Here is a 27,853-nt window from a genome sequence, read left to right on the forward strand (position 1 = left end):
ATCTTTTAAAAAATTTAACCTCCAGCAGACCTTCATATTCTGCTTTCAAGAGGCTATCATTCTGCAAATTCAGTACCCCTAACTGCAATTCTGGGATAACATTTTCAATTTAAACATGGAAAGGAGTGGCAAAAATATTGAAATCTTTCTCCTTCCCTTGAAAATCACTGAATCTGTGTTCTTTGAACTCGTATAACAGGTGATTTATTTTAAGAACGTACATATTTAAGTTTGCGTCCTGAATATTTGTAACTAATCCTACACATGAGAAATGAAAGAACCGCCTTTCTTGTAAGTGTGATATCCTCTCGATTCATATGATTCTGCGAAAGATATTGTATCACTAATGAAGCTCCGAAGTACAGCAGTTCAGTATAATCCGCCACGTACACGCGCAGTATTTTCATGGAGTGGGAGAAGGGGAAGGTAGGGGGTAAGTTTGATGCTTCGCTGAGGTCTGACATCACTGCTGCAATGCCGCAGGAAAGCCCGCCATTGGTTTACACAATAACGTGCATTTAATATTATATTAACAACACACAGTAAAACGATTAAATACCAACTTAAATTTTGCAAAATTTTATAATGAAAGCAGAAATAATCACACACAACTTGTTGCCACCAGTCAGCTACAAACAAGAACGAAAATCTAATTTCTTTATACCTCACTTGAATGCAAGAAGAAATAGGTCTTAAGAGCTGTTGCTCTCTTTTGCAAAAGTATATAACTAATGGCAAAACTAGGTATTGTCGGACCATTGGATCTGTGCCCCTTCAGCGCTGTCGTCGTTCTTGGAAAAGTTAACGCCTGTACTCACTCCATTCCACCCGCATTCCTCCCAGCACGTTAAACAGCAGGCCACGAACCTCGCCGAATAGGGATGTTGCCAAACTTCCGTCAAATGGTGTCATAAATAACTGGTTCTCCATGCTACAATATCATTTCTTTCAATCAAAATCCATCTTGTATTTCTACATTTTTTAAACTTAAATCTCATGTCTCGAATCACTTTCCGTAGCGTTTCTCTCCAACCTTGGAAATTATTGCTTCTCTCGCAACCTTCAGTAATTTCTTCAATGTCGGAACTTCTTTCTGCACGGTATAACATTCTTGTATCTTTCTTCTTAAAATACATCGGTTCATATCATCTACAAGAATTAAAGGTTCCCTTGGTCTGTTCTTCCTTGGTGATTCTAACTTTTCATCTCCTGCACAGACTCCCTCTCTCCTGATTTTCTTTATTAGGAGCTCTGACCTGTCTATATAAATTACATAAAATGTTGTATTATTAGTATTAGTTAAGGGGACACTCAACTTAAAAATTGGAGAAAAAGGGTCATAGAAATGAAAAATTAAATTTCTACACTAATTTATGTGTCAGAACTAAATCAATATGCAGAATTCTTCCCCTATTCATTAAGAAGTCACAGTCAAATGCACAAAGCCAAAAAATAAAAAATGATAATTAAAAGTGATATTTCAATTAATGACTGATTAAAAATTTAAATATTTTTTATTTTGCAAAGTATTGGATCTAATGAGCTGAGATTTTGCATGTTACTTTCCATCTGTATATTAAACTTTTTCTCCAAATTTGAAAAAGATTGATCAAATAGGAAAAAAGTTCCAAAATATAGTTGAGTGTCCCCTTAAGTAAGTAATTTTAATACGTAATCAATTGAAATAAAATAAGCCTCACCTGTGATAGCAGCTGCTCTTTTCGTTGCCTGATTTATAGGAAACAGATATTGACCTCTTTCTTTCTCTTCATCGCAAAATGCTAATACGTACATACTTGCTTAATAATATTTCTTTCGCCACTCCGTGCTACAGTATTCATGTTGAGTTGACAACACTGGACTGCAAATGCAAATAAACTATCCCGCAAGAAGGATAAAATTGTGAGTAGTGGGGGACAGAAAGAGGGAGAGATAGGAATGCAGGGAGAGAAATGAATTACCGAGGCTGAGAAGGAATTAGGGTTCAGTTCGCATATCTTACGGGGGCACAGATCCGATGGTCTCACAATAGTCGGCCTTATAACATGCTGGGACTTAATACCCTCAGGTACCTTATTACCACAGAGAAATTCACGGTTAGAATTCTTAAAGAGTATTTATAAATCTAGGAGCTGTAATATAGTGAATCAAGCATGAGAAATAAACAATTTATTTTTTTATTGGGTTATTTAACGACGCTGTATCAACATCTAGGTTATTTAGCGTCTGAATGAAATGAAGGTGATAATGCCGGTGAAATGAGTCCGGGGTCCAGCACCGAAAGTTACTCAGCATTTGCTCGTATTGGGTTGAGGGAAACCCCCGGAAAAAAACCTTAACCAGGTAACTTGCCCCGATCGGGACTCGAACCCGGGCCACCTGGTTTCGCGGCCAGACGCGCTGAGCGTTACTCCACAGGTGTGGACGAAATAAACAATTTCAGTGTTACGCAATATCCAACACTGTGTTTTTCATGTCCTATCTAAAGGCAGCAGCCGATATTCCTGCCGCCCCACACCCAGGGAGTGTCCGTGCTGAACTGGTTACAGTACTAACGAGAAAATCTCTAGCGGAGCGTAATTTATTAAATTTCACCTGCATAACCCTTTTCCTCACATTCCCGGCCCCATCTGGAGATGATAATGTTAAGAACTCGACGTCATTATCTAGTATGGTCCTCTATCTCAATTTTCTTCGCTTCCCGTGATGTAATCAATTTCGTGGGATGACAAATGTGTTAACTTAGCAGAGAACGTGTTTTGGAATTATACAAATTAAAAGTAATAATTTTATTGTACAATAAATTCAAACGCGAGCTTTTAAATGTTATGATCTAGTGCACCGTGTAGGAGCAGGTAATTCGTGCAATTTCCTCTAATAAACGCTAAATTATTGTACAAGACATTCAGGTGTTTCCAAATGTGACAATTGTGTAGGTGTGCGGTTTAACGAGATATGTCCCACTGTTTATTAGTAACGATCATGGCTGAGGATATTGATCTTCTACACATCAGGGGTCGGCAAAGTATGTATTCGTGACTACATGTCCCTTGGGAGAGTCCTGCGCACCGATAGCCAGTCAACAGAAAAATGCTGTTAAGCATCACTGGTGAATCGAATGCGACATACTGAAAATGACTTCATGTGCCTATAGTGGTATCTTTCTGGCCCTTCGTTCTGCGAAGAGATTTTACAATTTAACATTTGTTCGGATCAAATTTCAGTGGCTTTTTCCAAAACACGCTATTTTTTTTCCGTTGTTGGTAACTTTATAGCATCTATTAGATGCTTTATGGTTGTAATAACAGATGGAGTTCCTTGTCAACAATGTGACGCTGAAACGTGTGTTCAGGTTACTGCCCAGCGACAGTTCTGATGTATTTTTATATTTGTGATGATTGGTTAATTAATATTAACCCGGCACACTCACATTCATACAAATTTCCAGACTCTAGACACCCAGGAAATTCCTCTTCTTCAAGAAAAATTCACCGAGAGCTGAATCCGGAAATCGAACCCGGGACCTCCTGATCTGGAAGCCAGCATGCTGACCAACAGACCACGGAGGCAGTCTAAACACGCTATGAAATGTTTTGTATAAAACTATTTTTATCTTGAAAAGGAAGCAAAAACGAGCTAAATTGTATTGAATGTTTTTGTATGATACATCTCAAAGAATAACCCCCTGAAATCAATGACATTACTTACGGTTCACTCTGTATAGAGCGTCAGCAATAGGTGGCGGAGTAGCATAATACAGCAGTGGGGGGGGGGTAAAAAAGAAACCACCGGACCGACCCTTGTAGCTGATTTCAGTGTCACAGATTCAAATTTTACTAGTCAAAAAACACATCCATCTTGTATAATTAATTGCAACAATGAAATTTATTGCATTTGTTCGATTCTTACCGTCTTTTGTTTCCTTCAGTGCCTCAAGTTTACAGACGAAAAAACTTTGAAAGTTTTATTTTCATCTGGCATCAATATTACATTTCTACCTCTATTCGGCAAAGATAACTGCGTATTTTTACATTAAATAGCATTACATACCTCTGGCTTCATTATCCATATTGAAATTGCCAGAGTTTGACACAATACACAGCACAGGATTCTTTTGTATCAGCTACAAGGGTCACTACTGTACATTTCTTGCATAACTATGCAGCCTGTTGTAACAATGGCAGTAGTGTGGGTGTATCTTACCGATGAACGGTGGGATATTTGCTCAATCTAGCCGGCCAAAAGTCGATTTCGTCAAAACTGTCTCAGGTATGAATTACTACACGAGATAGTTGAATAGTTAGGGAAGCACACACCACCCATTCTGGAGGTACGACCAGACATACAATTTGAGGTTGCTGATTTAAAAAATGACATCTTTGTGAAAAGCAAGCATAAGGATTGTGTTGGTTTGAATATATTTAACAATATCGATTCCTCTAAATATCCATGTCTTAGATTTGCTGCCACAATCGCAGCTATGTTCGGTTCTGCGTATATTTTTGAACATTTTTTTTCAAAATTAAACATATTAAAATAAAACAGAAGGACACTCCTAACAGATGTCAGCTTTCGTGCACAATTGGTAGTGACTATTTTATGAGGCAACCTCTAATTTTATTTTGAGATCTTACCTTATGGAAATATTGTAATCAAAAAAATAAAATAATACAGATGAAAATAGCCTAATATAATCCTAAAAGGATATTCATTCCTTCTTTCTCTTGTTATTTCCTTGTTATGAACACGGAAGGTAGTGACGACCACAAATCGCCTCTGCTGTCTATTTGCAACCAGAGTTCTGCAGAACAGCGCTTAGAACCGGTTTATATTTGATCGGTCGCAGATCAACCGGCCAGGTTGGACATTCGTTCGAATATCCGGCCTTGAAGCGGTTGCGCCTGGCTAGACAGGACCACAGATATATATGACAGAATACCAAGCGCATTTCATCATACAGGAACTCTGATGACATTTTGTAAATACATAAATGGAATAACAATTGAAGGAAATTTACTTTTCATAATTAAAGGAGTGTTGGCTTGAAATTCTTAGGAATATATTTGAGGCTAAGACGGATGAAGTTGCAGGAAAATGAAGAAAGTTACACAACGCAGAACTGCACGCATTGTATTCTTCACCTAACATAATTAGGAACATTAATTCCAGACGTTTGAGATGGGCAGGACATGTAGCACGTATGGGCGAAACCAGAAATGCATATGGAGTGTTAGTTGGGAGGCCGAGACGTAGATGGGAGGATAATATTAAACTGGATTTTAGGGAAGTGGGATATAATGATAGAGACTGGATTAATCTTCCACAGGATTGGGACGATGCAGGGCTTTGTGAGGGCGGCAAAGAACCCGCGGGTTCCTTAAAAGCCGTAAGTAAGTAAGTTAGCTAGAAATAGGATTATAATTGACTGAACACTTTGGTAGATTTATCTTCAAAACTAATATATAAATCAACTAATGGACACCTGTAATAACAAAGGAAATAAGCGTAATGCATAGATGAAATCTGACATGTAAATAAAACAATAGAAGAATAAAATAAATTACAGTTACTTACAAAATACAAGAGCAAATAAGTACACACTTATTATTGTAACGTTGATACTTTAAACTCAAATAACATAGGCTACCTCCTAAAGAGTAGTTGTTAATATAGCCTATGTGTTTTAATTATTCTAAGTGGATGTATTATTATTTCCCTAATAAATCGCTTTTAGGGAGATACAAAGTTATTAACAAAAATAAAAGCACTCTGAAGTCTAGTGATTGTGATTGTAGCTTCATAATGCGTGCTGTTGCAATACCTGAATGAATGAATGAATGAGAAGAGGAAGAAATATCAATTGAAAGGTACACGATGATAATCGCGTCCTTGTAACGATTCTTGGAACTCCTGGATGGCTCAATATTATCTGTCGTTCATAATCCAGAGCCGTCCACCCGAGTAAGACTCGGACATTCGTTAAACCGAACATTGGGCCACTCCGCGAGACGCAAGAGCTTCGCATACTGTCTATAGCGCCAGGCGTTCAGTAGCAATATGTCTTTTCTATCTTTCGTAACCGGTTATGCACGACTTTAAGGCCCGTATCACACTTGAGTTTTCGCTAGCGAGAAATGTGTTGCGAGAAAGAGGCGAAGAGCCTTCTTCCACACACTTAGCGAGTTCTCGTTATCACAGATCACACCTCGCTATGATCATCTCTGCACTGCCTTCATGCAGAAAGCATTTTTCTGATTTTAGTAATCACTCGTTGGGGAAAATATTATAGGTTATGTATTTCCGTAAATATATAACCTGTAAGTATATTGTCGTACTTTATAAATTACGTACGAACGCTATGTTGAATCTGAGTATTCAGATGATGAGGAAATGGAGTTACATGAACATATTTTGTTAACCAAAAGAAAAAGTAGGCCTAAAATTAAAGCCAGAAATATCTGAAAATCACATTGTATCTTACGAAAATAAGAGCGAGTTTTGGACACTGGTTTCAATTTGAATGATGATACGTTTAGGCGTTATTTCAGGTTGAATGGACTTCAGTTTTTTGCTATTCATGATAATATGATAGAGGATTCTTTGCTATGTTCTGATTAAAATTTTGTAAACTTTTAAGACATATAGATACATTATTTCAAATGTTTAATCAATACTATTAAATCTCATAAAAATAAAATATAGCCTATTTATTTTCAGATAATCTGATATTTGTCTCCAGATTTCTTCTTTAAGTTTCATGCTTTTATAGTTTTCATCCCGTGTATCATATAAATAGGCCTAAGGGTGACATCGTACAAGTTCGATAAGTTTCTGACTGCAATCATTAGCCATTTTTCCTCATTTTCAAATAAAAACAATACAATTCATCGCCACCTGTGGTATCTTTTTCTACATTCAATCGTCATAAAGAATATAAATGTCAAACATCTTTGATAAATGTGTCAAGAAAATTCGCTGAGCTACCGATTCCAGCGAGAAAATCACGCGAGATTTTTGCCTCGAAGGAGAATATCTTCCAGTGTGTGGACGTCCATTTGAATCCATGTTATCAAACTTTGAATTTTCTCGCAACACATTTCTCGCTAGCGAAAACTCTTCAAGTGTGTTACGGGCCTAACTGCGACCGATGCTCTCTCCCCACCCCCTGTCTTCACTTTGTGTGTAGCAATTGTAGAGGGTAGTATTTAGCTTATATTGCGTCATGAAATTGTGACGTCCAGCGATGCATGACGACGTGGATCCTTCACATTTTGCCACCGCTGGTCTACAGCATAGGAACTCATCCCTTTACAAACACATACCAAAGAGTGAAATTTCGTTTTTATCGGCATTCTATTCGGTTGAACAAACATTCAAAGTCACTGCTCCTGGAGTGGGGTTCCCTCGCTACATTCGATTTCCCTTCCGTTGCAGGAGATGAAGGCGAGAAGGATGGCAAGCTGGGAATCTGATTTTCTCGCTTTATTGTATGTAGAGTAAGGACGACCACAAGACGCTGAGTGCGGCAATGAATATGATGCGCACCGCTACCTACTTAAGAGGGGGCGGGGAAGTGGGAACGCCGGGGACGCATTTCCCCAGAAAGGGTTTATCTTATTACCTCCATATAGTGCGTCACTCCACGTAATGTTTTTTTTTTTTTTCCTCCTACGTATAAAAATCAGATTCTCATTCAAAAGCCACGAAAATATACTGAATAAGGGGAAGTCAAGCACAGCTGACAGCAGCGTGCCGGTGTATTGATAATACACCACACCGCCATTCCTATATGAAAAAGATCCAACCCCACTTGATTAATAACTATAAATATATTTGATTTTTAATAAGAATACTATTATCTTACGTAAGTTTTGTATTATATAATAGCCGCCATTCAGTAAATTATAGAAATGAATATCTAATTTAAGATATGAAGACATTATTACAAAAACACCCCTTGTCAAAATTACTATTTTTCAGGAGAAAAATAAAAATAAATAGAACAACACATGTCAGCTGTTTCCGTACAACTGGTGTTTATCCTTGTGGCTACTGCACCTGACATGTGTCATTTTTGGAGTCTATAACATTTGAAATAGTAGCAAATGTGCCCTTAACTCAGTTTCATTAAAAATGACTAGGGCTGTTTTTGTAATAATGTCTTCATATTCTCTACATCTACTTAGGCTTACATTACCCCAAAACGTTTCACTTACATATCATCAATGTAGCATTAATATGTATAATTAATGAAAAATAGTCACATCATGACATTAACTATAATAACATTTAATTTCTAATGATAATAATGTCAACAAACGACCTCAAGTTTTGTAGATTTCAATATCCAATACACAGCTGTACTCAGAAAATTACACACCGCAGAATCAGACCTGTAAATTATTTTTATTAAGTGTTGAAGTTTTTAATAATCAATCGAATTTGAACTCTAAATATGTCAGCAATTCTGCAGGTCATGGCCTTCGTGTAATAGCCTATTGTTTATTGCAGTGTGTGTTTTGTTTTATTCTGAAATGCAATTAGTTCTCAAAACTGACGAAAGATGGATTTTGGAAAATAGGAAAATTACATGTAGGAAAACTAACGCTTCACTGAAAGTTACTTTTTTCCTGAAAATCCTTGGATGCCAAGCTTCAAAATGATGGGTCATTCATTAAAATCCGTTCAGCCGTTTTCCCGTAATTTCCATTACCAGTTCAAATTATATACATAGATGCCAAGAACTTGTTTCTCAATTTTTATTCGAGGTTCTTAAAAGGGATATAACCTGTGATTATTTCATGAACAATATTAACTTTCGTGTTCCTATGGAAGGTATGAAACATATTTTTGTACATTTGTAAATACTATTATTATTGTTGTTGTTAAATTTATCACGTGTATTTATATTGTTGCATTATTATTGTAACAATTGCACTATCCTGTTATTGGTTAGTGACTGTTGCCTCACACATTAATAACAAATAAATAATAACAATATTATTACGATTATTATTATTATTATTATTATTATTATTATTATTATTATTATTATTATTATTATTATCTATACTAATAATAAATCTGTAGCCAAAATTTTTCTGGTAATTTTCGATTTTCCGAAAATAATTGGTGTTAACATGTATAATTAACCATCCTGAAACCGAAAATCGCTTTTTTGAAATTTTTGTTTTTATGTCTATCTGTCTATCTGTCTGGATGTTTGTTACCTTTTCACGCGATAATGGCTGAACCGATTTATATGAAAATTGGAATATAAATTAAGTTCGTTGTAACTTAGAATTTAGGCTATATGGCATTCAAAATACTTTATTTAAAAGGGGGGTTATAAGGGGGCCTGAATTAAATAAATCGAAATATCTCGCTTATTATTGACTGTCATGAAAAATATTACATAACAAACGTTTCTTTAAAAATGATTTCCGATAAGTTTTATTCTATACAAAAGTTTGATAGGACTGATATTTAATGAGATAAATGAGTTTTAAAATTACAATAACAACGCCATCTAAGGCGCTGTACTGAGATAAAAACAAATGACTTCGTTTATAAGGGGCCTTGGACAACAACAATCGAAAGCTATTAAACATAGCCTAAGAGAATGTTTCTGTGTTTGTATGAAGTAATATCGGAAGCTAATTAATTGTTTAATTATTATTTCACCATTGGAAATTGTAGTTGCTCTAGATGGGCATAAAATCTATAATGTTATTACAGTAACTTCTGAAACATATAGCAAGTAATATAAAGTATACACGTTAAAAAGTAAATGATATGTCAATCTTCATTAAACTATGGTTGCATGTAATAACAATTAAGAAACATGTTAAAGGAATATATTGTCATTGCACCAAATGATTGCTCTGTGGACCAAAATTACCGCATTTTAATTATTTAAATCCAGCTTAAATTAAGTAACATATTAAACGATTTATCCTTCTATCAAACACGAATGTTCCCTGGATCAAACGTCCTATTTTAATTATGTAATTACTTTATATTTATTTCTAACAGGTGCAGAGGAGCGCACCGGTACTGCTATTTAATTATAATTATCATTATTATTTTATATAACTTGAACTACTCGTCCAAGTTGTAGTGTTTCGTAGTGAAGGAAAGTAACAATTTATTGATTCTCAGTCAGAATTTGTTCATAGCGATGGTATTGTTCGATGCAGAAGCATACCAGTCTGAAAAACAAAATCCCAACCTTGGGATTCAAACACAAGACACGCTAACACCATTGATCTCATTCCTCGCGTTTTTATAATTACCACACATGCCGACCGCTTCCTGGAAGCAGTATGTGTGTTTCAATTTGTATTCGCCGCATCTTCACACAGGCAGCAGTGTACAAGCGCTCTTTGATTGGACGCTATACCCATTTCAATTACAGTTCAAAGCTCTATACATCGCAGCCCGCTATCTTACAACGCATTGTCATGTAACAGATTTCACATCGATATTTGTTGCGCGCTTGTTTTCTTGCTCAGAACAATGCAGTCTCTGGAAACGCTGGCACAAATTGTATCGCTGGAACTGTGATAATCATTCAACCGGACTGCGCGCACACACGAGAACGCCATTTTGCATGATAGTGGCATCCATTTCCGGTCAACTCTCGTCTGCTGTCTCCCTTACTGTGTGCAAGACAAAGCAATCATTCTGATTCCTAAAGGAGTGAACAATCAATCTTTATTCCGACAACTCTCCACTCAGAGGAACTTGCACTACGACTGAAAGTTTTTTCATCCTGCACAGAGAGTCAGGAACTTTAAAAGTGAGGTTAAAATCGGTCCATGCCTATGGAGTAACGGATAGCATGTCTGATCGTAAAATGAGCGGGCCAGGTTACCTGGGACCAATTATCTGGTCGAGGTTTTTTCAGAGGTTTTCCCTCAACCAATTGAAGCAGAATTTATTTATTTATTTATTTATTTATTTATTTATTTATTTATTTATTTACTTAATTAATACTTCACACGTGAGCTACATTTGCAGCCCGAAAGAGTAGAAACTCGTGCTCGGGCGCAGTTCAGATCAGTTATACAAAATATATCACAAAATTAAGAGAGTTCATTGAGCACATTAACATTAATAAATGGTAAAATAATACAGCATGTAATAATAGGGTCTATATACAAATAGAAAATACAAAAGTACATAAATATTAGAGTATCAATTTTTAACTCAATTAGCTTAAACAATTAAATAATTAATCTGATTTGTTTCTTAAATCTATGTGAGTTAAGCGTACTTAGCTCAGGGTAAGCTCTAATTAATTCATTATATATTTTGGGTCCAAAACTTCTCCTGTGTTTAATCCAGCAGTTGTGTGGCATTTCGGAGTATTTAGAAAGAAACTGTAATTTTGTCTCGTATGGTATTCGTGAGGATCAAATTTAAATTTATTGTGGTTTTTATGGAAGTAAGTCAGCAATGTTTGTTTATAAATTTGTTCTAGATTTTATACACCAAATTCCTGAAAAATTAATTTTGTTGGGTAATCAAAAGGTTTATATAGACAAATTTTGATAATTCTTTTTTGGAGCAAATTTAAAGGATGGAGAGTCGATTTTGCCATTCCTCCCCAACCTAAAATACCATACTGAATTATTGATTGAAACAGAGCTAAGTACACAGTACGCAGAACATAAACAGGTAAATAAGAGCGTAGAATGGAAAATTTGTGGATTGTTTTACGCAATGTTACACAGGAAGGAGATATGCTTGTCCCATTTTGAATGTTGGTCAATAATAATGCCTAAATATTTAACTTGTGAGGATATACTCAAAGCGTTACATGAGCAAGTAGATAGGTTACAATCATGTATTGTTATACTTCTGTTATTATTCATTTTTAGTTGCTCAAGGCCATGTGATGTTAATAAAAATGGTATTAATTTTATTTTAGAAAGTTCAAAGAAAGTAGTGAGCATCCAGCCATTTTTAATAATGTTAATACCACTGTTAGAATTTTGATAAGTTTCATTCCAACTTGAACCGCTAAATATAACCACAGTATCATCAGCATAAGAATACAGAGTACCAGAATATTTCTCAATGTCAATTTTAAGAAAATCGTTGATACATATTAAAAACAAAACAGGACCTAAAATCGTCCCCTGAAGTACACCTATATCAATGTTACGTGATTCACTAAGGTGATCATTTATTTTAGTTGCTTGAGTTCTGTTACTTAAGTAAGATTTAAATAATTTTAAAGCCATTCCATTAATTCCAAATCTATCCATTTTATTCAAAAGTATATTGTGACTGACTGTATCGAAAGCTTTTTGTAAGGCTAGAAAAATTCCTAGATATTTATTTCCTACATCTAATTGTTGAATTATTTTTAAAGTAACTGCCATAAAAGCATCATAAGTGCACAATTTTTTTCTGAAACTAAATTGATTATCATTTAGTAGTTTTTTTTTTCTAAAAATTGTATTACTGGATAAATTCCTGACGTTCCGTATTTCGAGCTTACTCCGATGTAGAGTCAACTGCGGGCTGTCGCTGAACATTGACCCCGTGATATGTGGACATTGGTTGCCGGTGGTAGTGCTATTTCCTCTGAGGCTCATAGTGCTCGTGGGAGTGTGATTGAGAGACCTCGTAGATGCCTACGCGGAAAGTAAAGGAATCCTGTAGGTTGTAGAGGATTTCGGAGGCGGCTCGCAGGAGAATCTATAGCGCGGGGGGTCGTAGGGCATGCACATCATTCCAGTCCGGAAAGTAAAATAGCGGCTCATGTGCGAGGCAGTTCCCTGCCCATTTCCCTCCCCTCAAAGGGAACTAATAGAGATTAAAAGCGATTTTTTTTCATCTATATGCAAATTAAAAAAGAATGACATTCAATCATATGACTTATCTTTAATGCAAATTATGCAATTATAAATTTACATTGTATTTTAAAATTGTTAACGTTTTCGCCATTCTAGCATGGCATCTTCAGACATTGATAATTAGAAATATCTTTTGAAAAAATTTTGCATCAAAACTGTAGTGAAGATTTTTACATAATATCAAGTAGGCTATAGATCGTTGACGTCAATATAAAAAAAAAACATTAAGAACGGTAAAATACGTAAGTACCAATTAAAATCAAACTTAAAATATGCATATGTAATTGAAATTGGGTTAAATAACCATATCAGACGCTAAAATAAATGTACATGGATACTGTTAATCAAATGCGTATATCACTTGTATTGCCAAATTAAGAATTATTTAGAAAGAATACAAAACTTGTGTTTGAATGTGTTACCTACATGAAAAAAATGGTTAAATAGTTGTTGACAATGCTACCCCACACTTAAAATGTTCAAGGGACGAGAAGGAGAAGGCGAAACAGAAAAAGAAGAAGAAGAAGAAGAAGAAGAAGATAAGCCAATCCCGAAATTATTTAATATCTCTGCATTTGACTTGTTGACATTGCCAATTACGAAATACACGAGATTTCAAAATAATTCTTTAGTTTGGCGACTAGTTGTGCAACTGCCTGCAGTCCACCGCTGTGGAGTAACTGTTAGCTTTCCTGATCGTAAAACGAGCGGACCTGGGTTCAAATCCTAGTTGTGGCAAGTACCTGGTTGAGATTTCGTTTCTCTTATCTATACTCTAACCACGACGTAAATACCAGATCACTTATCTGTGGCACGCTAAGTATACATCTTCATAGAACATCTTGTTATTCATCATCTTTTACAATATCCACCTCGCGTCAATGGAATTCCTTGTCACAAAGTATTAGGAGCTGCAAGACAATAAACACCTTTAAGAACAGCTTAAAAGATAACCTTATTAGCATTTCACTCCAATCATACTGATTTAAACTATCACTGACTACATTGTTACTTTTTTCTTTAGACATCATCCTGATTGTGCTGTATTTTAATTGTCTCGTAATAATCTCTTTCTATTATCTAATATTATTTGAAATATATTAACATTCTATGTATTTTAGTTTAATTCTGCTACACAGTTTATTTCAGTGTTTAATTAATAGTTCATAGTATTTTGTTGCTTAATTTGTAAATAACTTTTGTATACATGTAACTCTCATCTAAATCAAATTGTTGGATTCTTTGTAAGTTCATGCATATGTATATACACTTTTTGCTGGTTGAGTGGAAGAGAAGGCCTTACGGCCTTAACTCTGCCAGCTAAAATAAATCATTATTATTATTATTATTATTATTATTTCTTCAGGGGTTTTTCCTCAATCCATTAAGAGCAAATGCTGAGTAATTTCGGCGATGGATCCTGCACTCATTTAGCCGGTATTGTCACTTTCATATTATTCAGATGCTAGGTAAACACAGCAGTTGATAAAGCGTTGTAAAATAACCCACTAAAAAAACTGCCTGCAACTTATTGAACACATTCCGCAGTAGTTGCATTAATTTTTCAATTTAATTTATATTCAACCGCATATCTTAAAGTGGAAATGGTATAATGATGGTAGAAATGGACTACCTTGGACGCTGTTGGAAAAAAAAAAGATGGTGTAACTTGAAAAATGACTCCATTAGGCTTGGAATGGAAGCTATAGAAGCGATAACTGACGGAATTCAAGAGGTGAGTCTCGTATCTTAATAATGGTCGAAATTAATTTAATTGTGAACTCTACCAAGAAAAAGAGGGGACAGGACAAAAAAGTGGTAAGAACAAATAAATGATGTCATGCCCCATATCGGGGCTTGATGAACAGAACGTGAAAAGATAGAGAATAACGGTAAAACGACGTGGAGGATGACGACAGCAGTAAAACTTTTGCAAGCAGAAGGTAAAAATAAATATAACTTCTGATAAATATAGGTTTAAGAATATTATTAATAATAATAATTTATTTGAACGATCATAATAATGGTACACTTTTGGTTCGCACTCCCGATGAAGCAAAAGCTTGTGGCCGGGAGTGAGTTTACATCGAATAATGAAAAAGTAATATTACAGGTTTAAGCCTACACTAAAATAATTTTTTAATTGTTTAATTTATATAATCAAATATATGTAAGGAAGAGTAAAGTGATTAATATCAAAATAATAATACAAGAAAGAATAGTATAAGAAATACAATGAAATTATATCAAATATATGTAAGCAAAAGAAAGTGATGAATATCAAAATAATAATACAAAAAAATACAATTAAATTATATCAGGTAAAACATTGAAGATTCGGTTAACTAGAAAGTACAAATAATAAAGTGAAATGAAAAATATTAAATAATACAATTTTAAAATAAATGCAAAATATTATGCAATAATATAATGGAGTAATAATTATTATATACATAAATGATATTTTAGTTTTAATTGATTTATTGAATTTTGAAAGATTGAAAGATTCCTAACTTAGAAAAATATTATTTTTTGTTTAATAAAATTCATGTACAGAAAAAATGAAAAATAACAAAAGTGAATATATATATATATATATATATATATATATATATATATATATATATATAAAATAGAATACTAATCAGTGTTTAAAATCAGTTGAAGTGCTTGCTTTTTAAATAATTATTAATTAAATAAATATGGTGAATGTTTTGTCATATTGTAGTACCTGTAATTTTGCCAGCCAATAAACAAAAGCAATAACATATTTAGACATATATATATATATATATATATAACATATTTAGACATACATATCGTCGGTTTCTTGGTAAAAGTGACCAAGTCACATTCCAAGGCTTCCAAGTGTTATGAAAATTTAAGACATAATGTTATATTAAAAACTAATAATATAGCACATTTACCTTCAAAATAACTTATTACTAACATCTAAAGAAGTAGAGTTATCTTTGGATTGATCATTAAACCTTTAAATGCCTTTTCCCAACAATTTTGCATTTTGGACTTGGTCACTTTTACCAAGAAACCGACGATATATATATATATATATATATATATATATATATATATATATATATATACTGGGTGTTCATTTCAAAGTGTGTCACGACGTCACTGTTGTGAGTCAGCGATTTGAAGCGAGTTTCAGCTTTTGTGTCAGATAAGTTGCCTATTATTTAAGGCGTTCAATCTGAACTTGAGAACGTGTACGGTATAACTTAAACGTCGTAGCAACAGATGGCGGTCTGTGTGCTACCATAACCTCTTTCGAACTGTATTTTGCGCGAGCAAATCGTACGCAGGGTATTTGTTATCATCGATAACATCAACATTCCACAACACAAATCAAATGCTCCGTGTCCATGTTGACCGTCGAAGTTAATGTCAACAAATACGTAAGTAATCGTCTAAACCCTCTCCCCATAAAGAAAAAACTCACCTCAGTACGTGTTTCCAAACAGTTCACATTCCTGCCACTACCGGCAATACCGTACGTATCAGTAAGTACTCTTCAGAATGAACGCCGTACTTGCTAGGCAACTTCTCTGGCACATAGGTAGTACGCCTTTGCGGAAGTGTAGGAAGATTGAATTCTCTAGGCTCATCGGCTAGCCACATGACGGCATACACTTTGAACTGAACACGCAGTATATATATTGTAATAGGTACCTCTAATAACGAACTGTTAATTGTCGCTGGTCTGCTAAGGTTTTGTTGTTCATTTAATTATAGTCGATTTCTAACAAAAAGAAGAAAGGTACTGACTTGAAAAGAAACCATGGAATACATTTAAGGATATAGTTAGGAAGTTTCTCGGAATTTCATTGAATCCTCAATTTGAAGAAATTGTAGAAAAAATTGCAACTACTCGGATGAAACTTAAGTATAAAGATTCATTTCTTATAGTCTCACGTGCAATATTTCTTAGAAAATGTACGAGCCCTAAACGAACAGCAGGAAAAGAGATCCATGAGGGCATAAAAGAAATGGAAAGAAGATACAGGGTGAACGGGATGTTTTGCATGTTATCGATTGCTGCTGGTTGTTGAAACGAGAAGCTGCTCAAGAACCTGAACCAAAATTAAAGCAACGTTCGTTCATATCAAAGAGAAAACAACGCCCTCTACTCTAAATACAATACAAATGATGTGTAAATATATTCTTGCACGATCGGGGTTTTGTTGTATTTACAGCTATTCTTGTTAGGTCTTGAAAATTAGAATTTACACACAGAAATGTGTTGCTAAGGAAACCACTCTTGATAACATAAAACTATACTGAAATAGAGTCATTACAGTGCACTTATTGTTATTTAGTTACAATTACAGTACAATTTTACGAAGGCTTTGGAGTAATATTGATCAAAATTTTCAATGTAAAATATAGTATATTTGCAGTTTTAATAATATGGTCGTTCAAAAAATGTTGCACAATACACGTTTATGAAGTGCATTTCAAAATCTCGGAAATTTAAAAACTTGCTCTGCTCGTTTTTCAAAAATTTCCTCGATTTTGTAAAATCCACTTCACAACCTTGTATCGTAATATATTATTACCTTAAGGGGTTAGGTTCAGCTTACAGTAGTAAAATTTTTGGAAATATTAAACATTTTCTTCCCCCATTACTGTCTCTTGTACAACAATGAAAATTAGTATGTATAAAACACTGTCCTTCTGCTATATGAAAAAATATTTTTACGATTTCAAAAAAAAAATATATATTTTTTTCAAAATTCAAAATGGTGGCAGTTCACTGTGCAGTGATGAAGCGTTTCCCTTGTAACTCAAAACTTGTTAGCTTTTTCATGTTCTTTCTATTTTATTTTATTGCTGAAACTCATGTTTACAATATCATGCTCTTTCAACTACATTCCTCAATAAATAATATTTTTTTTACTTTGTGTAACAGAAAATACTGATATTTGACCATTTTTAAAGTGAATTTATTTTTTATCAGGCAATCTATCAAAGGTAGAGAAGTGATCTTGCATCATATTATAGATATGCACAAATACATACAAAAAATTTAATCACAGAATGTTGGATAGTTTTTGGGTTATGTTGGAAACGCTTCATCACTGCACAGTGAACTGAATTTTGAAAAAAAAAATGTATTTTTTTTTTTAATTGAGAAAACATTTTTTCCATATAGCAGAAGGACAGTGTTTTACACATACTACTTTTCATTATTGTACAAGATATAGTAACGGAGAAAATAAATGTTGAATATTTCCAAAATTTTACTGTTGTAAGCTGTACCTAACCCCTTAACCGTAAATCAGTGGTTTTTAAATTATACGTTCACATAACGAACACACTAATATTCTGAAAGCCAATTTATATAGACTATAATTCATAAAAGTAAACTGGCGCATAATAATAATAATAATAATAATAATAATAATAATAATAATAATAATAATATTGAACTGCCCCCCATTGAGGGTAGCCCTTACGGACTCAGTGTGTCCTAAAATAAATAATATACATATGTAAACATAGATATCAAATTTTAAAGAAGGGAAACAAAGAAAAGGGCGTGAAAAATTACAATTGCTATTAATGTGGCATCATGTGATTAATTAGGATTTGGCAGGATTTTTTAACACAATTATCATAATGTCATCCCTCAGAGATGTTGGCAGAGCAAACTGCCGTCGAAATTCTTCGAAAAAATCTGGTGTAGTCCCTCGAGCACCTATGAGCAAGCCGAATACCTCAATGTGAATTAAGGCATACTGTACTTCAGCTTGAAATAGTTGACTGTAGGCTCATAAATCGACTTCTCCTCAAGGTGGGCCTCGGCTGACTGATGACATTCTACTTCAAAACGTATCGTGGGGTCCACAATGATGCTCTGTTTAGTGTCAGCATTGTACGCTAAAATATCTACTCGTCTCGTTGACCCATTTTCAGCTAGACAGGAGATTTCTTCTTCTACTATCCAGCCCTTATTTCTCAATGCGGCAGCAATTTTGGATCTTATAAGATGATGTCTAGAGTTCCTCAAGAGCAATCCCTGTTCACAGAATCCCAAGACGTGTGCTAAAGTTTCAGCCTCCGGGCAGCCATGTCTGCACCGGGTACCGTCGAGAGATCTGCCGGGAACGGAACGAACAACTGTTAAATTTGCTGTCATTTTCAGGCTAGATATCCATTCACTAGTCGAAAGTCCTTTCTTGTTTGCAATCCAATTGTTGGCGGCTGTTACTTCGCTATACTGTAGTTCTATAAGATTAACCTGAACTCTTTCTTGGTTCATGATTTGAAGATCGTTTCATTTGATAGGCCTAATTACTTATAGTTGCAAAAGTGAATAACGGAACATTTTTGTATTTTTTCTGTACTCTATGCATACAATGAAGAATATTTTAATTAATATACTGTAATATTGTGCTTTGTGAAAATCCAAATGGGATGTTTAGCTTTTGTTTGTGACGAAGCTTTAGGGCCAACTATATATCAGTACCTATACCTTGATATATGCAGTCTATATTATGATCTGTAATAATTTTACTTTTTATTCTATTTATAAGGCTTCTTCAATGTACTATTCCCGTTGTTTGCGTGCTTATCATGCTTCTCGTTTTAACAGAGTTCCGCAAAATCGAAGTCCGGAAGACGGCTATTAAATTTTATAGGCGATAAAAAAGTTTACCATCTCTATCATCACAAATACAGTGCAGCTCCAAGACTTACGTCGCGTATTTATGACATACAAAAGAGTTCCCTCACTTTATGACAGAATGTCAGACAAAGCTTTGCGACTTCTTCTTCGATCCGGTGCCGTGGAACTGGAAGTCCTGGGTTCGATCCTCGGCGCCGGAGCGAATTTTTCTCCTTTATTAATAAAATAAGGAGACAGTAAGTTTTGTAGCGGTGCGAGCAGACAGGAAGATCAGTGGCGGGTTGTAACAGGGAGGGCATCATAGCTTTTACGAACTTTCGGCTATCGCTGGTCGCCTAAAATCCACCACTGATGCACAAAGCCTTACTGCGCGTTTGTTTATATGACGGTGTAAACAAAAAGGACATGAGCGGGAGTTTTCGTCTTGCGAATATGCAATCTTTATTACACTTCCTTAAGGTATTTTAATCTTGATTTTAACTTGTATTTTTAGATTAATATTTTTGACATAAATTATTGCTTATTGTAACCTTGACTTCCTTCTCACACTTGAACAATATGTCATATAACTTATGTCTAATGTATATTACACGCAATTGTTTTCGTACTATTTGTGTATTTAAATTGTTAACTTATCTCATGTTCTAATTTTAAGACCTGAAGATGCTGGAAGTAGAGCGAAAACGTTTGTCAACAAAAATAAATTGAAATGAAATTAATTTGAAGTATGTAAGCCACAGACGACATATTATTTACATAATAGTTATATATGTAACAAGTGGATAATGAGTTGAGTCTTGCACAAAACTAGTCGCAAGTGCAAGATGAAATATATTATATTAAATATGTTAAATTTAGAAATTATATTAAAAATAATTGTATGTAAATTATAAATTAAGTAATACAGGGCTTCAATGATTACATGTATGTATATTTCTCTTTTTTTGTCTGTGAACTATAATAAATATATCAAATATCAAATATGTAACAAGTGGATAATCTTGATGATTATGGCATGAGTGAATGTTTGTCACTATCGTTCGTGCGACAATTTTCACGAGTGTCATAATAAGACTATCCACGAGTTGGATACAACACTTTATGGCATCCTAGCATTATAAATTGTAGGAAGTAAATTATGAAATAATTCGGCTTCCATAGCTGACAAAGTCTTCATATGTTCGTATCGATCAGTTGCGCCTGGCATTAATAATAATAATAATAATAATAATAATAATAATAATAATAATAATAATAATAATGATTTATTTAACCTGGCAGAGTTAAGGCCATACTGCCTTCTCTAACACTCAACCAGGAGTAAAAACTGCGTTATAGAAACACTACAAATTTACAAAGTACACACAAAACTGAATAAGATAATAATAATAAAATGTAAACAACAAGTAAGAAGAAATCAGACATAATATATAACATACAGAAAGAAAGAAGAAAGCATAATAAAATGTGAACAGCAGGTCAAAAATAAATGACGCCTACAATGTATAAAAAAATAAGACAATTATTGATAATAATAATAATAATAATAATAAATAAGAATAGTAATGATAATATTAATAATAATAATAATAATAATAATAATAATAATAATAATACTAATAGTAGTAATACATTCGTGCAGTACAAAGCATACAATGAATACAACATTTTTAAGCACACACAGTAAGGAAAATTATGTTTATATATGGCTCAACTTATCACATTAGAGATATACCATTATCGGAAAATATGAAAACAAAAATATAAAATAAGTTAAATATCACTAGAACATAAAAAAAAAAATGTGAATACGTGGAAACATGCAGTACAACTCTTGTCATAATAGTAAGTTAGTTTGGCAACTCGTCATAAGATAATTTTCTAACTTGGATTTGAAAGATTTCAATGTTCGGCAGCCCTTGACTTCAGGCGGCAGAGAGTTCCAGTGACGAGAGGTAGCAACAGTGAAAGATGAGGAATACAGAGATGATGTGTGAAGTGGAATTTCTAGCGTGTTATCGCGTTGTGATCGAGTATTAATATTATGATAGCGAGAGAGAGTATGAAAACGAGCGAATAAATAATAGGGGGATGAAGTGTGCATTGGCATTGAATAAAGAGAAATGGATGACCTTACAGGTATTACAAACGCCAGTTATACCTTAGGTATCAAATTTTATGTTACGAATGTTCCTTTACTTTGTTAATATAGTTTCTCCGCACCACAGAACTGTTTTATGTGATGTTACAAAAGTGATACAAAATTATTAAAGATTGGAAATAAGGGCAGGGCACGGTTGCGCCCCACGGTCAGGTAAGACGCAGAAGAAAAAAAGGGTCCCTGTTTTGTGAGCATAGTTGCGCCCCGTTCCCAACAGGTAGAGAAAAGGGGCATGGCATAGTTGCGCCCCGATGAAATAGGTAGAGAAAGAGACATTACGGGAACTCGAGCCTCATAATCAACCAACCTTATTGATTTCTTATTCGATTTAATATTCATTATCGATAGCGTTAAAATGAACACCATGAAGTTGGCAGCACTTTATTAGCTGGCATATTCAAATGAGTGAGTCGTTGGAATATGGGGCCTTAGCAGTCTTGACATTTTATTAGTGATTTTCACACCGGCTGTGGCGTATAGTGAGGTTAATTTAAAATGAATGTTAAGTTAAGTGAAAAGGGTAAAGAGTTGATAATTTACAATGGTTCTAAATTTCGATTTGCCAAACCCTGTATCGCAGTTCATTTATTGTGTGTGATCGATAAAAAAGTGTTGTTTTAAATAGCAAAATTGATCATATGCTACCTGATTTCAGTGCAGCTACCACTATAATATTTTTATGTAAGCCTAATTTATTTATTTCATGACAATCACTTTCGTGTGCACTATGCCTATCGGGGCGCAACTATGCCATGTTCATTCTGCTACCTGATTTCTTCGTCGCGCAACTATGCCATGCCTAGGCCTCCCAATTGACCGCGGGGCGCAACTATGCCATACCAGAAATAAATGTTAAGCGTTCCGGTTTTACGTCATAGCGAATACACGTGCCATAATAAACCGATTACGCACGATATTGGATGTAGTAACAACCTGTTTATAATGCTAGGATGGCTTATCGGATCCATAACGCTATAAAATTGATAAGTGTACACTCGTTAGCTTATGTGTAGCTGTAAATTCAGTAGACAACAGTAGGCTACTATTTCCGACCAAAAGGAGAAAAAATTAACCTAATTCATTCAGATACTATGCGTACGTCTTAAAAGCAGTGCTCTTGCATCATATTAACATCACAAGACAAAATAGTTATGCTGTGAACAGAAATGGAAATTTCGGTAGGAGGACTGCGTTCTCTCAAGATCTATTGAACTAACCCTCAACCTAGGTACATTTCCAAATCCACACCAGCTGACTATACTAAAATTCGATGCGTACCCAGGTTTCGAGCACGCAACCCCATTCGTTCCTAGGCCAGATTCCTTCGTGCGTCGCCATGGGACGTTCGGCAATTACTATTCAATTTAAATTATACACTAAATATACATTATTAAAATATGACGATAAAAATCGTCAGAAATATAGAGAAGAACAATATGTTTATCCTACCAGAAGAAATTTGACATGTCCTTTTGCTGAACCTAAATGTTACACAACCACTGGAATAAATCTAGCCAGAGTTAGGGGCCAAGGTTATACCACAGTCTAGTATATACAGTCACGAAGCTCAATACGTAGTAAATATGCATTCATAGATAGTTGCTAACCACTAGGATCGCTACTATCGCCTCATTACACACAATGCGAAATAGTACGTGCACAGTCATTGTTCTTAGTACCCCCATAAACTCAAGCTTCGTGACTGTATATACTAGAATGTGAAAGAAATTTAGAAATCTTCTCACTATTTGTGAGCTGCCACAAGGGACAAAGAGTACTTAACCATATAAATGTTTACAAGTTCAGTGAACCATTAATTTTGTTTTGACAATGAAACTCCTACAAGTACATAGCTGCAAATACATTTTGTGATTGGTGGAAATATACCTAGTTTTAGAGAGGCAAGTGTTACAAAAAAGTAAAGAATGCTAATGAACTTGGTTTCATTTCGAATATAAGTAGGTGATGCTTCAGGAGAGCAATTGATCCTTTCAATGCAGCTATCGGAATAATAGATGTAGGTATTCCAAGCCTCTTAAACACATCTTTCATGAAGAGAGTAGCGGTACCTCTTACTCCAACCAGAAGTCAGATTACTTCAATACTTTTGGAGCTAATATGGAATGGTAGGATTGTAGATATTCTTTTTTTCCTTATCCATTTCTTCTGGCTGTTCCTCATTCGTTTCGAAACGCACAGTGGGATCAATTATGAATCCAGATCTTGTAGATTCCTTGAAAGCTATTATATCTATGCGCCGTGTACTGCCAGTGACGGAGAGGATTCGCCATAGACTACCTGGCATTCACCTTACGGTTGGGAAAAACCTCGGAAAAAAGCCCCACCAGGTAATCAATCCAAACGGGGATCGAATCGCGCCCGAGCTCAACTTCAGACCTGCAGGCAAATGCATTAACCGACTGAGCCACGCCGGTGGCTTCTTTGTTATGTTCTTTAGTACAAAATAGTTATTTACAGAAACCGGCCTGAACACGAGCTTGCTCAAACGGGTTTGCACTACATCAATAATGTGTATTTATTTTCTATTTTATGTAGCAATAAATACTAAATACTAAGGAATGATGACGAAATGGAGAAATGAAGAGCTTCCTTGTGCACCTAGTAATGTAACATTATACACTTTGCACATCTATGGGCGAAGGTAGGCTCTAAATAAAATTTCATTACAATGTGACAATTTTTTTCTCAGTGGATTGAGTCAGGGACATACTTCTTTTTTTTTTTCTGAAAAACTGATCTTCAGCTATATTGGCACTTACAGACTTTTTTATGCCTAGTCTTCAAATGTTGACGGAATGATGTAAATGCCTAATATGAATGGTAGTCTGTATAGGTCAATTGATAAATTGTATATGCTGTAAATTGTATAGTAATCTGTATAGCTCAACTGATGAATTGTTTATGATTATAAATTGAATTAATCTACTTGATATTAATTCCACAAATTTGTATAGCTTAATGAAAGTATGCTTGTAAATTAAATTATTCTGCTTACTTTGTTTTGTATATGTTTGTATAGTTTTGGCCGATGAATTGTATATGCTTTAAATTGAATAGTAATCTGTATAGCTCTATTGATAAATTGTTTGTGTTTGTAATTTTAAGTAGTTTGCATGATTTGTATTAACAATTACTGTATATCACAACTGGTTGAATTGTTTATGCCTTAAATTTAATTAACTTACTCGTTTTGTATTATACATATAGCTCAACTTATGAATGATCCTTTGCGTTTGTAAATTTAATAATCTGATTGGCTATGTATTGTAGACTTTTAGTAGAGCCATCGATGTAGCTCAGTCGGCAGACTCGCTGGGCTGCTGATCCGGAGCTGCGTTCGGGCTTGGGTTGGATCCCCCTTTGGTCTCATTGAATGGTTTCTTCCGAGGTTTTCCACAGCCGTGGGACTGAAGCCGGATGGTCTATGGCGAGTCCTCGGCATCAACCCCTTTGATTTGATTACCTGGTTGGGTTTTTTCCAAGGTTTTCCCCAACCAAAAGGCAAATGCCGGGTAATATTTTGGCGAATCCTCAGACCTCACCTCATCTCACTACATCTCGCCAAAATATTGTAAAAAATTGCACAGAATTGTAAAAATTGTAGAAAATTGCTAAATTGTAAAACTGTAAAAATTTGTAAAAATTGTAATTGTAATATTGTAAAATTTTGACTTGTTCCACATCTTAAAGCTTCATTACTCATGTAAGATCTATGGAATAAAATGAATGAATGAATGAATGAATGAATGAATGAATGAATGAATGAATATGAGAAAACGGGAGAACCCCGAGAAAAAACCCCAACTTCGGGAGAATGTTATGCCGCACCTCCATGTAAGACAACACAAGACGTCAAATTAACAGCAGACGAACTTTCATGACGTATGAAGTATTTGTATCCACGTCGCTGGCTTCCAACTGCAGAGGGTTCTGCAGATGCAGATGTTTAACAACTTTAATAACAATGAGGTAACTTAGTATAAGAAGCAAACTTTGATCTTCACAGATTCGTATTACATGCTGATATTTCATAAAATGCAATCATTCATCCGACATTTATGTATATAACATCAAATAGAATATAGTACATTCATATTGCATTTACGAGACATAACATGTATTATCAGTACTTTAATAAATGAACCTAATTAGCTCTTTGTGTACTCGTGCATGATAGAAATATGACTAGGCTATATATCCATCTTCCCTCCAACGACGCATCCAGACTTAGAGGCTGCTAGCAATGCAGAAGCATAACTAACGTGAACTAATTTAAAAGTTAAACGGATTAAGAAAAACAGTTTCCTTTAATGAGGCTTGTATTATGCAAACTCTGGATGTCCTTCCTTTTAGCTTTCATCTTCATCTCTCATTCATGTAATTCTACGGTCTAACAAATCCGAACTCAAGTAATTTCTGTCTGCTCTTTCTCCCTTTCATATATTTCATTCAGAACAAAAGGGGTACATAGCGAATCCTACTATCTATGTCTACATGTTATCGTTTTAATGAAGAAGCTAAGAAGGCGCTTTAGAGGGTAAGGAGCAGAGACAGGCAATATGTCTATCAGGCTTGCCCATGACTGTTTACGTCCGTGAGCGGGCTTACGCTTCGTATCGTTCGCCCGCCTGTAAACTTCCCTCACGAGCAGGCAGGCAGTGTGGTTCCACGTGACTCCCAAACAGTCCTAAGAGTGACCCGAAAGTCCTGTTGGGTTCCGCCGACCTGCGCCAGACTGTGCTGCTTTCAGATGCGTGATAAATATGAACCAAGTCATTCAAACCTGGCAAGAAGCCTACAGATATAAACAAACTACTGAAAACAATTTGTTGTCTTCTGAAACGTACCGTTAATAAAGACAAAGAAAACTATTTCTCGTCAACATAATATCCATTAAATGCTAACAGTTATTATAAATTACTTGCACTTTCCTTTTCATCTTAGTAATATAAATTTAATGCAAACCATTCAAACTTTCAGCTTCATAAATAAAAAGAAATCTGTCCCTCAGAAGTTAAATAGCAAATCAATATTCTGAAGAACGAAAAACTTTTATACATTTTACAGGTATTCATGAGGCTTTTAATTGTTGATAAGGAAAAAGTTAAAATGAAATATGTTTCTATAATCTCCTCTCCTCTCCTCTCCTCTCCTCTCCTCTCCTCTCCTCTCCTCTCCTCTCCTCTCCTCTCCTCTCCTCTCCTCTCCTCTCCTCTCCTCTCCTCTCCTCCCCTCTCCTCTCCTCTCCTCTCCTCTCCTCTCCTCTCCTCTCCTCTCCTCTCCTCTCCTCTCCTCCCCTCCCCTCCCCTCCCCTTCCCTTCCCTTCCCTTCCCTTCCCATCCCTTCTCAACTAGTCACTAGTTACGAAATGTTACTATTTTGAGTCAGATACACTTTGCAGGAATATGAAATGTATAATACTGTCTTATTATTTTATGAATTCTGTAGCGCAATAAATCGTAAAACTGTGTTTTTAATCAAGAATTATCTGCCGTGTTGGACCATAAGATAAAGATTTTTGAAGTGACTAAATAGCCAACGAACTCAGATTTCAAACTAGTACTGTTTCATCTTAACCAGCGCAGATTGGCTTCCGTGAACGCAAGTCAATCTACCTTACAATATGAGTAAACAGGCAGGCTTTCTTGGGTCCCGCCTGGACTGAATCTATAAAACCCGGGCTCAATGGGTTCAGTCTTAGAAGTTAACTTGCTTTGTAGCGTCACCGGAACCCAAGCCTCACGGCAAGCAGGTATGGGCGTGAGTCTTGTCTGATTTGCCGGTCTCTAGTAAGGAGGTACACATAACTCCAAGCTTGAATGAACTCAGCTCAAGATTGGGATGTTATGGTCGACACCAAACTCCGACTGCCTACTTATCCCCGAGAAAAGCGCGATACTCAATTTCACAGCAGGCTGAATGGACTTCGGGACCGTTTTAGAGGCTTTAGCAACGAGAAAATCCCGTCACCAACCGGAATTGAACCCGAGACCTTTCAGTCTGTAGCCAGTTGCTCTGTCAACTTAGCTATCCGGACGCCTGCTTCGTTTGGTTTGTTAATCACAAATTCCATTACGACTGCGACCATAACAGGGATCGAAGTAGCCTATATGATGATGTCTCGTGACTAGAATATTGTACGAAATAGAT

This window comes from Periplaneta americana, chromosome 12, assembly GCF_040183065.1.
Source record: "Periplaneta americana isolate PAMFEO1 chromosome 12, P.americana_PAMFEO1_priV1, whole genome shotgun sequence".
Lineage (NCBI taxonomy): Eukaryota > Metazoa > Arthropoda > Insecta > Blattodea > Blattidae > Periplaneta > Periplaneta americana.